Source organism: Nyctibius grandis, chromosome 11 (genome assembly GCF_013368605.1).
Source record: "Nyctibius grandis isolate bNycGra1 chromosome 11, bNycGra1.pri, whole genome shotgun sequence".
NCBI lineage: Eukaryota > Metazoa > Chordata > Aves > Nyctibiiformes > Nyctibiidae > Nyctibius > Nyctibius grandis.
In genome coordinates, this window is record NC_090668.1 from 10,243,993 (window position 1) to 10,255,766 (window position 11,774).

Below are 11,774 nucleotides of genomic sequence, written 5' to 3' on the forward strand. Positions count from 1 at the left end.
CCCTCTGGGAGCACTGGAACTGTTCCTTTCCCTGGAATGAATGTACTGAGAAAAGACTTGTGCACAGTACCCTGTACTCGGCACTGGTGAGGTGGCACCTTGACTACTGTGTTCAGTTTTGGGCCCCTCACTACAAGAAAGACCTTGAGGTGCTGGAGCATGTCCAAAGAAGAGCAATGAAGCTGGTGGAAGGTCTAGAGCACAAGTCTTCTGAGGAGCAGCTGAGGGAACTGGGGGTTGTTTAGCCTGGAGAAAAGGAGGCTCAGGGGAGACCTTATAGCTCTCTACAACTACCTGAAAGGAGGTTGTAGCAAGATGGGTGTTTGTCTCTTCCCCCAAGTAACAAGCGATAGGACGAGAGGAAACAGCCTCAGGTTGTGCGATGAGGCACAGGTCCCTGTCCATGCTGATGGGAAGCTGCAGTAGAATTTTCCCCTTTTTAGGCATCAGTGACCCCACACTGATGTCCCTATGAAACACTCTTTCTTTAATTCAGCTGCCTATGGAACTGTTTGCTTATTGTTGAGCTACCTGTGGATATATCACAAAACATAGTTTGCTGCTTAATACTGTTCACACATTGTACTAGGGAATTCTTGGCGTGCAGATGTGCAGGTGACTGTGAAAATTTGCAGTTTGTTTTATTGGTTAGTTTCCTAGCTCATGCCGTAGTTCCATTTCCTGAATGTAACCACTGTAGGAAAGGAGTGGCAACATGGATTTCCAATGCACAGTTTGCATTGTTGCAGAGTAATTGTGTAATCCAGAATTTACTTTGCGCAAACGTTAAAAAAATAAATGTGGACTTAAAGTTAGCTCTTCAGAGGATTTATATTCGTCAGAATCAAATGCATTCACTCAGATTCAAGGAAGGCAAACATAAAAGGGCTCAAATAGCACTAACTGGAATGTGTTTGGAATACAGATACTGATAGTTTTCAAAGTGCATTAGTTGATTTACTCTTAGCCCAGATTATTTACTTGGGTAATGAAACTGACCTTTGTTTTGTGCATTCATCTGTTTTCAAGAATAAAAATGTAGTGGGAAATGTGTTCTGGCTAGATCTGCTAGGCGATGGGCTTGTGTTCTCTGCAGTTAAGTGGTTGAATACGTTCTACAGTGGGAATATTCATTGCCTGCCTGAGAAGCCTAGTTTCCTTTTTGGCGCTTTGTGTATTAAAAAAAGGAAAAACCTTGGTCAGTAAGAAGACGAGTCCAGTGACATTCAGCAGATTATATAACATGCTGATAGTCATCTGGATTTAGGACAAAGCTTTACCTGTAAACTCCAAGTGGACAATGAACTTAGCATCCTTGCTGGAGCCAGAAGGGTGAAAGGGCTTAATGGTCTATATAGAAGCAACCACCTTAGCTTTTGGGTGCAGTCTGTGAGGAGCTCTTCTCCAAACTCTCTCTTGCCTTCCCCTGCTAAATGCCTGCAGTGGAACCCCACAGTGTCTCTGCAGTTACTTCTGTCTGTACCTGTGAGGAAAGATAGATTTTCCCTCAGTAACATTTACATTTATTTTCTGGGTTTTAGTGTGCTTGACTAATAATACCTAGATGCTGCAACAGTTGCTTGTCTAATTTATAGTGTTCTCTCCAGTGTGGTTATTCTGTCTTTAGTAGCCTTCTTATTTATGAGAGGATAGCTTAATGTTATGAATGAGGGTTGCCAGTGCTGTGCATGGCAGGTGCTGGCTAATTGCATGTGTTCATCTCACAGCTGCCAGTGTTCCTCTGTCCAGCTGAACACACCAGGGTTCATCTGAACCATGGCTGTGGTGAACAACAGAACAAGGGACTGCTTGTCCCAATGTGGTGACAGCAAAACGCCACAGGGCAGTGCTGGCTGTTCAAAAGTTTTTTGATGATTTTGCGTAGCACAAGCGCTGAACAAAGCACAGTGAATGAGTGACACGGTGTAATGCATTTTCCAAGAAACCTAGATAAAAGAAAATCATAATAAATCTCTCCAGTGAGTGGGATGTTTTTTGGGGAACGAAGCGGGTTATACTCTGCAGCCTCCGGTAGCAAGGGTGCTGCCTCTCTGATAACAAGGTATGTATTCCATGGTGCAGAACTGCCATGCTGTGTCTCAGAATACGAGAAATAACATCATTATATAATCATGTTCAGTAACTTACGATGTGTTTCTGTCCTTCTCCCATAACTGCCTCGGTTTTCAGTTGTATTGTGAATGCTGATGCTTGCAACAGAAATCTTGTACAGGCAAAATAAGGATGCAGGCTTAATTACTTGTTGCACAATTAGTACACTGCCATAACAGCACTTGTTTGTAAATTAGAAACCCGCATTTAATAACAAAGTTAGATTTTATTTTCATTCTGTGTGTTTGAATGTTGTAACTTGCTATACCTTTCAGAAATAATCCTGTACAGGCAGTTCAGAATAAAATGTGGTGATACTTAATAACACATAGAAATGCTTTAGTGATTATATGATGAAAATATTAAATAAGATACTTAATGCCATTGTTAGGGTGAAAAGTGTTAGTGTGTATTATGAGTCAGAGCACACACCCTCTGGCTGGAGCTCACAGCACCCTCAGTGGTGAGAAGATGCCTTTGTATTAGAAAGTAGCTGCGTAAAGAGAGGGTTGACTCCCTAGCTCATCTTTGAACAACAGATTTTCTTTGGGCTAGGGGATTTCCCAGGTGAGAAACCCTGCAGATCAGGAAGCAACAAGAATGATGAGGCAGAGGCAGTTAACAGCAGCTGACCCTTAGTGAAAGGGCAGGTGAGCTGTGGTTTTCTCTGTGCAGGAAGAAGTTTAGGTTCAGCATCTGACAGCTTCTGATCAAACAATAGGACATGGATGCCTTCAGAGTAAGGGAAGGGCCAAGCTGCATCCCCGATTTCTCTTTCAGTGGGAAACTGATTTTGCCAGTTGGCAGAGACGGCCTGCATCTGTTTTTAACAAGGAAGTAAGGAAAAAAAAAACACCCAAAACCCCTGGGTTTCTCCTCTTCATTCCAGTCTATCCTTTTCCAGTAGGTGCTTGTCTTAAGTGGGGCCCTGCTTTCCAACTCTTCTGTCTGCCACCAGTGAGGTTTTTTTACTCCTCATGTCTGGCATTGTTCCTTGAAGCTGTCCTCCTAGCAGCATCCCTGGTTTGGAAAGACAGCTGTATTCAGTAAGAGCTCCCTAATTGTGTCCTTAAGGTCCTGCAGAATCAACAGTGTTTTTCCAAACTAGGACCTTGGAGTTTCTCACCCAAGCAGGGAGTGGAACCAATGACATGACTCTGCACTGCATGGGTACAGCTCAAATAGCAAGCGTTGCCTATGCACAGAGAGCATCTACAGAACAAAAATGTTGAATAAGAAAAACTGAGGCAAATAAATTCAAATAGGGAGAAAATACAAGGAAACAAAGCAGAAGGAGAAGACTAAGTATGTAAAAAACAACAGCAGCAGCAAAGAGTCACTTTAAGTTACTCAGTTCAGGCACTGTCCTGAGTTTGGAGAACCCTTTTCTATCCCAGATCTCTGAATTTCCCAAAGCTGTCTTCAGGGTATATGTCATACATGCTATGGATTTTGCTCCATCTTTTATGGAGATTACTAGGCCTTTCTGCAAGTAGTGACTGACACAATTGAAAACACAACAAGCATTTTTAATGTGTGTGAACCATGGGGCAAGAATACAGGGTTCTAAGGGGGCCTTTTCCCAACCCTCGAGCTCACTGCTTATAACCCAAAGGATTAGCGCCGATGTACAAAGTGTCCATTGTATACATACTGTTCATGTATATTTCAAGAGACGTAATGCACTGTAGTAAGTAAATGGCACAATTACAGACAAAGCCTATGGAATATGTCTCAGAGAGGATTTGAGCAATAAAACATCACGCTGTTAACTAGCATGTTCCATGTTGTAAATAAAAATGCTTTGACACTTAAAGAGAGGGAGGGCTTTGAAAGCTTGACTGTAAATTTTGCTTAAGCAAATACTGCAGTTTACCGTGTAGGAATATTTCCTGTGCATAGTTTATGCAGTATTAAGAACAGGGAAGTCCTCCCATTTTGCATTCAGTGGGAAAACTGTTAAAAGAGTCTCCTCTCTGTCATTTCCTGCCATCTGGAACAGGCTCACCATGTCACTTTTCCTTAATTCTCCAATTTATTTTTTAACACTCCACTCACCCTTCTGCCATAATTCTGTTTAATTTAGATCTGATAAATATTTGCAGAAGTGCACCTTTCCAGCAAGCTAGTGCAAAACCCAGGGCTGTGGGTCAGAGACAGAAGAGGAACACTTAGCACAGTGAAGTTTTGTCACTCTGTTGCATCTGTTATATAGGATATCCATAAATAACCCATCAACTAAGATAGCCTATTTAATTCTCTGATAAAGGTGTTGATAAAACATTTCAATAATGTCCATCAAGGACCTATTTAACAATTCTGAGTGTCTCCTTTCTCTACGATGCCACGTAGTGACATATGACATTTGGTATGTCTAGCTTTATCTATCCAGCGTTAACTATCATGCGTTAATGCTTCCCCCGCATTTAAGTCTTTGTGAGCTCATTCAAGTTACGGTAGTATAGTCTCTTTTGAGAGATCTATTCCTTCTTTTCTTTTCCTGCTGCATTTAGTTAACATATTTGTGCCTAACGGAAGTAACCAATTCATTACTATCTCTTTACAGTATTGCTCTACTTCATGAGATGCTGGGCTTTTTTTGAACAGATTTCAGGCTCTTTGCAAACCCAGTGCTCCGAGAGCTATTGACCCCAGTAAGCATGGGACTTCTGGGGCTGAAAGCAGTGCAGTGCTGGTAGTCTTTGTGGTCTGGGGGAAAGCCCCACCTGCTACAGATCTTGCTATTAAAATGAGCAGGAGGCACAGGCATTTCCCAGGTCAGCAGGTGCTAAGGCAGAGGCACAGAGACAGACAGGAGAGAAGGTGATGGAAAACATTTGTCTCATAAAGAGCGGGGTGTGACTGTGGTGGGTGTGGAGGAGCAGGAGGAAGAAGAAGGGGCTTGGCTTTCCATTGAGGCAAATGTAGCAGTTTGGCTGTGTGAGTGCTGAAGTGGGAGAAGGCTTGTTCCTTCCAGAGCAGGGCTCTTGGTGAAGAGAGGAGAGCATCTGGTGCTTTGCTTATCTACAGTGAGAAGTGGGGGTGAGTGAAGGACTCAGAAAAGCTGAACAAATGTCTTTGATTTTTATCAACCTTCTGGAAGTTGCCCATTACCTAATTTAGCTGGTAGCTCTGTCAGTGAGTGGGAAAATGGCCATTTCTCAGGGTGGCTGACTGGGAAATCACTTCTTTGTGAGTATGTGTTGCTGTGATATCTCCTCCCAAAGTATTTTAGGAAACAAACATTAAATGTTGAAATGAATAAAGAACTGAGTGGTGAGGGGCAAAAGTTTTGCAGCCTCTCGTAGCTTTACTAAACCATGTGGATTGTTGTGTAGTCTTGATCTGTTTTTGAATATGTTTGCTAGAAATTAAAATTCAATAATGACAACCAATTGAGCCCTTGCTCCTGCAATAAGGTGTATGTTAATGCAGAGCCTTAGAGTCTGGGGTCCTGTGTGATCTTTTGCAGTCAGTCGAATATGTAACAGTACCTGTGGCAGTAAATACAGATTAAAACAAATTACTGTTACTGAGGCAAGTAGGTAGAGGTAAGACCACTGTGCTCCTTAGTCTATATGTAGTTCTGAATATTTTTCTCAGGGTGAAGAAGTACCCCTTCAAGAGATCACTGTCATTGTGTAAAATGTGTTTATGCTGAAATAGCCTTGGGATGTGACGTTGAAATGAGCCAGCATAGCCAGAAGACTGGCCAGCCTCTTTACATCCACGTCTTACTCATGTCGTTGATGCACCTTGCTAAAAAGTGCAATATTACCCATTATGTTGTGCTTGTCTCTACAGGGCCTGCATTCTTTGCCCTTTAGGAACGCTGGGAGCATGAGGCCTATGTAATTGGGCCTTTTTTCTCTTTTTGTATGTAGGGTAGAGGTTTCAAAAACATCCAAGTAATTTCAGTATTTATTTCCCCTTTTCAAAAGTGACACAAGATCTTGGGACTTCCACTGAGATGTAGGTGTGTTAGCAGTTTCCACAAACTTGAACCCTCGAGTCGTCAGTTATTTTCAGAAATAATTTCTGTTCTAGACTAATAGAGGATTACAAGGAATATTTTTTTTTTTGCACACTGTGTTCTCGCTTAGAGCAAAAAGGATGTAGCCACAATTGGTGATCCTGAGGCCACACATAAACTTAAGGTAAAAGAGCAACTTCTGGTAAATGAATTTATGTACAGTGTTGCTGGAGATGCCAGGGCAGTGGTGCTGCATAGCAGAATAGCTTTGCTCTTTTTCCTAAGGCACTGTTCTGTCCATATACTCAAAGTGTTCTTATGTTTTGGTCTTCAATGTGAGCAGCAACGGGTCATTTTCTATTGCTGTAGGTGCAAATAAGTATTCTTCTATAATATATGAAACTACGTACAAAATTTCCATGAACCAGCAACTTGAGGTGGAGGATTTTCTTCTTTTTTTTTTTTTTTCTTTCCTGCTCATGCCTGCTACCCACCATAGGTGATAGGAAGGGCAGGTCTGTATTTTATGGCAGGGTTAAAAACGTAAAATCATAGTTATTCTGCCAGATTTTAGGGCCCTGGAGGAAGCTGAGGAGCTACTCTGCCGACTGTACCTGGCAGCTGAACACGGGGGTCTCTGTGACTTCAATGCAGATATGTAAAAACGTTAACCCTTTTTTGGAGGGGAGAAGGGAGCCTGTCACTTTAGACAGGATTTGTGCTCAGACATCCCTTCTGTGGCCCCTCCTTAAAACCTGGTGACTCCGTTTCTGCCCAGATGTGTGGGTAGTGCCTAGGCAGTAAGTAGGCAGGGAATGCTTGCAGCTAGCCATTTGTCTAATGAAGGAAAAATATTCTTTCTAGGATTCATAGACTTATGAGAAGCAATAAAACCAAAACCAGTTACCTCTGAGTAACTTCCTACCTTCAGGTTATGATGCATTTTATTTCCCTTGCTACAAGTGAAAATAAGTAATCCTTATCAGTATCTGACAAGAAGCATATGCAGCAAGAAGAGAAAGGAGGATGAGATGTTCTGAGAGGGGCTGGTGGTCAGACTAGTACAGCAGCTTTGTGCATTGCACTTCGGGCCACCTGATCATGAAGAGCTGAGCTTTCGTCACCTGTGACATGCTTCATCAGGAGCAGGTTTGGCTCTTGTAGTCAGTATGAGTGCAGACAGGCCAGTATGAGTGCAACTTGCCAGGTTACTGTTCAGTGAAGGGCCTTCTGAGTGGAGGAGGTTAAAGGAATAAAATAAAAGGTGAATGAAGAACTGAGAGTACATGTAACAAAGCAAAGGCAAGAGATAAGGAGCAGGAAATGGTACACAAAGTGAAGGATTTTGGAGATTATTGCTTGAGTTTTGCAGTATTCACAGAATATATTGTCCTTTCTTTCTCCTGTCCCCCAAGCGGATAGCAGTAGGTGGCAAGTATCTCTAGTGGCAAATATATAATGGGGGTGTAAAATAAGCAAAATGGGTTTCAAATCCTTGGTTTCAAGTTATAATTCAATCAGATGTTCAGATGCATGGCTCTAACTCTGTGTCACACTGAATTAATTCTATCAAGTACGTGCATTCTTCTCTCCTACTTCCACTCCCAGCACAGTCTAATTTAAGAAATTGTGAAATCTTGTGTGAAATCCTCTTGTGTAATGCTGCTTGGCATGACTATAGCAACAGCATTGCAAGTAAGCTCTGGATTATACATGAATATTTGTATCTAGTTTTAAGGACACTTAGCCAGTGGAAAGAAATAGTAGGCTGACCTTAGTAACTGGAAGGTGGATTAGATAATGCAGTGGATATCCATTATTGCCAGTTGTCTGCTGGTAGAAAGCAGCTTTAAAACAGAACTTGTTCTTCTAAGGGGTGCTGACATTAGGAAGTGGATGGTACCTACACAAGCCTTTTTCCATTATATGCATTGTGGCACAGCTAGAAACTGGAGAATGAAAACATAACCCACAGGTGCTGCAAACCCCAGCTTTAAGGAGTGTTACCTTCTATAGCATGTGCTATTGGGGGTGTGAGACCTGGAGCTGAGGGTTTGTTTAAGGAGCAACTGAAAACTTTGGCCAAAGTCCTGGCATTTTGATAAAACAAGAGTGCTCAGCTGGCAGTGCTGTGACAGGCAGGGCAGCAAGCCCATTCATGGTCCAGGCAGTGTGCTGTTGCAGAGGCCCAGGACGGCTGCTGGAGGCACATGAATGGTATTGCTGGAAAGCACGATTTGCTTGAAAAGCACCAGCAGTACCTGGAGGAAGGCCAGGGTCTACAGAAATAGGTGAATAAAGTAGCCAGTCATGATTGCAGTCAGGCCTGGCTGAAGATTGTACTTGCCACTTCCACTTAAAGTGTGTAAATGTCCTCCTCCCGCCCCCGCCTGAACCCATCAAAGGGCTTTGTAATGTGTTTTCCCGGTGTTTACTACACTATGCAGTTTAGTCTAATAGTGGCATTGGAGAACTGTAGCAGGCGTTCTGGACTGTTTGAATGCTTTGGAAGTAAGTGGTATCCATGGCACGGGGTGGGTGTGCTTTTTAATCTCTGCCAGATTTCTTTGTTTCTTATGGATCAGAAGCGATGGTGCTGCAGCTCATCCGCATGCAAGCATCGGTTCTCCAAGAGTACTAGTCTATACATCCTCACTACTTCTGACTCAGTGCAGTGAAATTGTACACCAAACCCATTGTCTAATTCTTTATCCACTCCTTGTTTCTAAAGCTGAGACACTGAATAGAGGCAATTATTTTAGCTCTGGCTTCATGCCTCATAGCAAGCATATAATTCCTGCTTCAATTTTACTCTTGGCTGAAATTTGAACGTACAGCACAGTTTCTCTTTTTCTCATTTCTTTTCCTCCCACGGGCCAGTCTTGTTATGTAGGATCATTCTCACCATTGGATTGGCATCGCATAATTTTTTGTTGTGCTGAATTTTGGAAGTATGCTAGTCAGTTGCACTCATGATGCTTATATTTCATGTATGCATGAGCTATACACAATGGAAATCATTACCTGTTAATAAAGGCTAAATTGCCAGCTTGGGGATGCTGGTGGTGTATGAGGCTTTGTATGAGTAGAGGGGCATACAGAATGTTGTACTTCACAAAATTTATTTCCCACTATAGAAACTTGGTTCTTCTATTCCAGCCACTACAATACAATGGTGGTTTTAGTGAATCTGACCCCTGAAGACTTGTGGGGGAGAAGACATGTTCATGGACTTTTGCTTGTCCAGAAGGTGCTTGGGATTTAGATTGTGGCTAGTATTTGGGAGGTGATCCTTCTCCCCATCTGCAATACAGAGCCACAGATGAAAGAAGTGCTTCTCAACCCATGGTGTGTTTTCACTTCCTTTTTTATTGCCAAAAGCTAGATCTGCTGGTGAATTTCTTTCTCACCATCTCATTCTATGGCTTGAGGGAAAGAAAATCTTAACCTCTGAAGAGTTTGCATAATACTTGGGTGGAAGTGAGTTCCTGCGAGGCTCATTTGTTATATTTGCTCTTTATTTCCAGTTGGGAATTGCAAACAGAAATGTTCTGAGGCACTGTCACACATTTGCCGTAAGTCTAATGTTTCTGCAAATCACCACATGTGGTTCATGGATCATTCATCTATATATGGCAGATTGGATCCTTTTAGGATGCCTCGTACCTACATGTTCTCTTCCCAAGGAAGGTGATTCTTTCAAGATTATTCACCAAATTCAAAGTGAAAAGACAAACTGAGTCTAACCCTTGAAAAAGAATCAGGGCAAAGACAGATTCTGTTGATTTCTGGCCCTCTCCACTCCCCTCAAGCCAACGCCCTGTATCCTCCAACGTAACATCCTAATGGTAAAGGGTGCTAACTAGTAGAAGACTTGGTGGTTTTCTATGAGAAAACATTTCAAAATCCATACTCTTCATCAGAGTTTTCCAAATTGATTCCAGCTGCCATCCATTTTAGGCCACGTGCTTGTGTCTACCAGGCTCAGGAACCCAAATATTAGAATGAGCAGTTACTTCTGCTTGGCTCTGGTGAGATCATACCCATATTTTGAGACTTGCTGGGTAGACTAACTCTCTAATCCAACTGACTAAATATCGCAGTGTAAAATGAGCAGTGATCACTTGGTGACTGTAAATCTAGTCTGCACAAGAAGCTCGTTAGTGTGGAGGTAGCAACTGTAATGGACAGTAGGCTAAAATAACCTGTTCCTTGAAAGAGTAAACTAGCCTGCAAGGTCGGATGTGGCTTCATTTGTGAAGGGGGCTAGGCACCAGCAGCATAGTAATTCAGCCTCTGGCATGTATATGTCCTAGTACTTGATGCAAACAGGGGCAGGAGGAAGAAGACTCTTTCAATAGATTTCCTCCTCTCCTTCCTTGCCCAAAAACGTCCAAAAATTTACACCTTTGCTTCGTGACAAGTAACTTATGCTGTCCTTAATGTCCCCATCAGCCAAGATCATGGCTAAACTTGCAGAGCCAAACTTGTAGATACACCTAATTGAAAGTTTTTGAGAGAGCAGATTTTGTTTTGCCAGTAGCCAAACTTTTTGGAGGGGTGGAGGGTAATGGGGTGTAAATGATTACTAGACTTCTGAACTGCAAGCTTTATATAGCTATAAGAAAGTTACATAAATACCAGCTAGAGCCTTAGGTGACGCTTAATCTTGTTTCAGTAGTCAGAGACTAGTGCTGTGGGAGGAAGACACCAGCTGCAGCAACACTTGTTTTTCTGTTCTTGTGGTTGCTCTTCAGGGTTAGGCAATGTTTATTTCCCAGCATAACTGCTCAACAGCCTTCCTTTCAGAAGTGTCGACACATGCAAATACGTGTTTGAGGAATTGCTGCTACAGTACATAATGGTTACACTTTTTTTTAAGTTCAGTCACGTGTGTTGTAGGTTAAAGAGCCTGAAGAATTTTACTGCAAGATGTGTGCAAACTCAGCTGTGTAGTTACTCTTGTTGTTCTTTGTGTCTAAGCATGCATTGTACTACCTTAGCCTGTACACAGTCTGGTACAGTGTTGCATTAAGACTAAAGATTTGTAAATTAATAACTTTCATAGTTTCAAACACAGTGAGGCTTCCTCCAGCCTAGCGTTTCCTGAAAAACACAAGGGGGGTGTGTCATATCCCTGCAGGACAAAAGGATATCTTGTTCTAATACTTTCATTTAAAAGCTATCAGACTTGCTTGCGTAAAGGCAGACTTGAAGCCAGTCTGTGTCTTTGAAGGGCCACTGCACTCTGCACTCCACATAAACAGTGAAATGTTTGTGACTGTCACTGTTTTCCACTACACTGGTTTTTCATTGACTTGATGATCAAATCCAAGTTTGATCTCTCTGGATGAAGTACTGCCTCAGTAAAAGGGCACTGGCAAAACCCACACTGACTTAAATAAGGCAAAGGATTTCATAATTTGTTTTTTTTTCCAAGCCCTCCACAGGCTTGTTGCAGCCTGTCTCGGAGACCTCTTCCTGTATCTTTGCCTCCTGGATTCCTCATCTATTTTTAAGTCTGATGCTCTTTCCTGTGCCTATTTTAACTCTGTTACTGTACCATTTAACCCCTGTGGGATATGGAGTTTGTGGGAAAGAAGCGGCATATTACAAAAAAATATGTTGGTTAGTCAACATATTCCTCCAAGGGTTTCATTGCACAGGACATTCAGAAACCCTAATTAGG